The sequence below is a fragment of the Diabrotica virgifera genome, chromosome 6, assembly GCF_917563875.1.
Source record: "Diabrotica virgifera virgifera chromosome 6, PGI_DIABVI_V3a".
Classification (NCBI taxonomy): Eukaryota; Metazoa; Arthropoda; class Insecta; order Coleoptera; family Chrysomelidae; genus Diabrotica; species Diabrotica virgifera.
The window spans coordinates 77,615,112-77,619,043 of NC_065448.1; positions in this window are offsets into that span (position 1 = coordinate 77,615,112).

The window sequence follows — 3,932 nt, forward strand, 5'->3', positions numbered from 1 at the left end:
AGTAATGAATCAATAACAAAAGTTAACCATTTTAAATACCTAGGATGTTGGATAAATGAGACACTTAATCCCGATGAAGAAATTAAAACTCGTATAGAAATTGCAAGAGGACCATTTATGACACTTGGATCTATTCTGAGCAACTCTCAGCTGAACTAAGAATCAAGTTCCTAAAATGTTATGTGTATCCTGTATTACTATATGGATGTGAAACCTGGATCATGAAGGTTAACATGATGAACAAATTAGAAGCCTTTGAGATGTGGTCGTATCGTAGAATGCTCAGAATATCTTGGGTTCGACGCATTTCAAACAGAGTAGGTCAAGACGAAGGTGACTTAATGAAGATGATAAAAAAGAGAAAACTTGAATATCTAGGACATATAATAAGAGGTAGCAGATACAGGTTGCTGCAGTTAATACTCAATGGAAAGATCGACGGAAAAAGAGGAATTGGTCGAAAGAAATATTCATGGCTCCGAAACTTTCGTCAATGGACTGGCTTATCAGCAGATCAATTATTACATGCCGCACAAGATCGAGAACGATATCGGCAAATTGTTATGGAAGCTACCCACGCCTAAAAATTTGGGCACGGTACTTAAAGAAGAAGAATGTATAGTATACATTAAATTAAAATACCTAAATAAGAGAGCGGAAAAATTGTCTTCCGCCCCGGGCAGCCGACACTTATGCTACACCACTGATGCGGATGATAATAAGCAGCAACAAAAGGATATTAAGCGAAAATGCTATAGGGCTGAAACGAGAAACTAAACCGCTAAACGAGCTGAAATGTAGCAGACATTTGGTCTATATATGAATGAAAGTAAAACAAAATGTATGGAGTGCACAAAGTCGAATCAACAAAATAATATGAAAGTAGACATGCATACCTATGAATATGCCTCTCCTTTTCCCTACCTAGGCTCAATAATAAATGACAACAATAACGCCAGTCAAGAAATAAAAGCACGGATTCTTAACGGTAATAAGTGCTTTTATGCATACAAAGACTTAATGACAAGTAAGTTACTGAATCGTGAGTCTAAGCTTAGAATCTACAAGACAGTAATTCATAGGCGGCCATACACACGGGCAGGGGGGTAGGTGTGGCCCCCCTAGCTTTTCGGGAAAGAACAAAAATTAAGTTTATATTACATAAACGTATTTTTGTTAAAAAATTATTGGATAATTTTGAGAGATAAATTGGAAACAACGTATTTATTAATAAAAAAATTCACATATTGGGTAATTAATAGTTTAACAGAAAATTTGTGTGTCTGCGACAGCGGTCTATATGGAATGTGCATAATACACATTTCGCACAGTCGCCGTATGCTATTAACGAAAACATGGAAAGAGATTAGAAACGTGGGAACATAATATATACTGTAATCGACACCCAAAATTACAAATTAAATAAATCATTTATAATACTGCAAAGAAAATCATATCATCAAGAAATTCGATCCCTGACCGATAATCACTACTGAGCCATTTGTCTTTGAGAACTGGCACTATAAAGATAAAGTGTAAAATCTGTGAAGTGATTATATTTGTTTTCTATATTAAGTTTTGTGTACACCGAATAGAACCATCTTCATAAGCAGAAATAAATTCATATTGAAAAATAATTTTTAAAATTTATTGAACATAGTCAAATTTTAGTTTGCAAAAGTATTTTTTAGTAAGTAGATTATTTTTAAAGTGTACATTATGATGAACAGAACAATTTTATTTAAATGAAAAACAGGTGATCTTTCATGACGAATGAGTGTTATATACAGGGTGTCCCAAAAGTAGCGGAAAGGTCGAATAATTCGCGAAATGAACATCGGATCGAAAAATTAAAAAATATGTGTTAAATATTTCTCAAAAATCTATGCAATGACACTAAACAAGTCCACCACTTCAACCCCTGGGTGTGGAGTGTGTAACTTTAAAATCTTAAATGGAACCCCTAATTTTTGTTGCAGATTTGGATTTTCCTTGTAAAAATAAGCAAATTTTATTCGAGCCATTTTGCGAATTGTGGATAGATAGCGCTATAATCGGAAAACACGATATATCGTGATACCATAGCAAAATTATAGAAACGGTCTAATATCTCGAGAAATATACTTCCAAATGAAAAACTAAAAAACACGTGTTTAATATTTTTCAAAAATCTATAGAATGACACCAAACAGGATTTTTCATTCCACACTCTGGAGGTGGGTGAGAGTTAATTTTAAAATCTTAAATAGGAACCCCCGTTTTTTATTGCAGATTGAGTTTCCTCTTCAAAAAATAAGTAACATTTATTCGAAACTTTTTTAGAATTGTTGACGAATGGCGCTATAATCGGAAAATGCGATTTATTTGCGCCATCTATCAACGATTCAAAAATGTTTGGAATATATGTGACTTATTTTTCATAAGGATTCTAAATCTGCAAAAATAAAGGGAGTTCCTTTTTAAGATTTTAAAGTAAAAACTTGGTTCGACACGTACTCATGGTTAGTCTACTCGCCAAAGTTGAAGGCAGGGCTTTGCAAGCATTGTATTCTTTTCAAACGGGTTTTAAAGAGAGGCGCAACTTTTGTGGCACCCACGACATTTCCATTTTTTCCATTTAAAAACTTGGTCTAGTATTTAATTTCTCACAACAGGGTTCAAACTAGGTTTTTTAGGTGGTTTAAACTACAGTAGACTCCCTCTATAACGCGAACTGAAATGGTGGACTAATTATCTCGTTGTAAGCGGATCTCGTTATATCAAACAACAATAATATTGAAATGTTTTGATGCCTCTTACGTAGTTTATTAGGTGTCGATGGTCAACCTGAACAGTGAACAGTGAGACTTCGCCGTCATAAATTGTAAATTTCCTATAATATTCAATATCGGTCGATAAACAGACAGAAGTTTATTACAGGTGGCCGAGTTTATTACATCACTGGCCTCGATAATAAGACATATGTTGGGCATTTCTATGTACAAGCAGTTTGGGAATTTATTTATTCATGACCATTACAATGCTGAAAACAGGTAAAGACACGTATTCTTCGATTTCAATTTTCCTCGTTGTTACCAAATATGCCTCGTTATAGAGCGTTATAGTTCAATAGGAATTTCATGGAACACGTTATCGAAAAAATACTAGGAGGCAAAAAAGTTTTAAAAACGTTGTGTTTAACTAATGGTACCACAATAATAAATTAATTGGAACGTACACAAAAGTTTGGGAGGGTTTAAGGGAACAAAATCCCCATAAATTTTTTATGGGGTGGACAAATTTCACTATAATTTTGTTTTAAGATTTTCCTGTCATAAGAATGATACATGTCCATTTTCAATAAAAAATCTCTAATAGTTCTCGATATATTGAAAACAATCCATTTTCATTTTGTAACTTCAAAGGGCTGTAACTTTTTTTATGAGCTCACTTGTACTAAGGTAAGTTAGGTTCAATCGAACTATTTTTGACCCCAGAATGTGAGGTATAATTTATGACCAATCTTTTCGGGACACCCTGTATATCTTCGTTTCGCCTTCCCTGGTATCAAGTTGATCGTATAGGCTTGAATACGCTTCTGCTTTAGCTTTTGCTACTGCTACTTTCGCTTCCATTTTCGCCACCATATAGTTTTGAAGATCTGTGTCGGATCTGGTTTCTTGCCACTTTTTATACCTTTCAATAACCTTTCTATACCTTTATACCTTTCTATACCTTTTCAGTAATTAACGTCACTAAAAAATATCATCGTTTTCTGCCACTTTTTTTTAACTGAAAAAGTCTAAAAATGTTTACTTTGTACTAATTTTTTTGCCTCATTTTTAAGGTAAAATAAAAATAATTTTAACAGCAACAGTTTCGAATACCTTTCCAGTAATTTAAAGATTTCAATTTTTTTCCTTGGGGCCGGTGTGTGTAAAAAATATCACGAC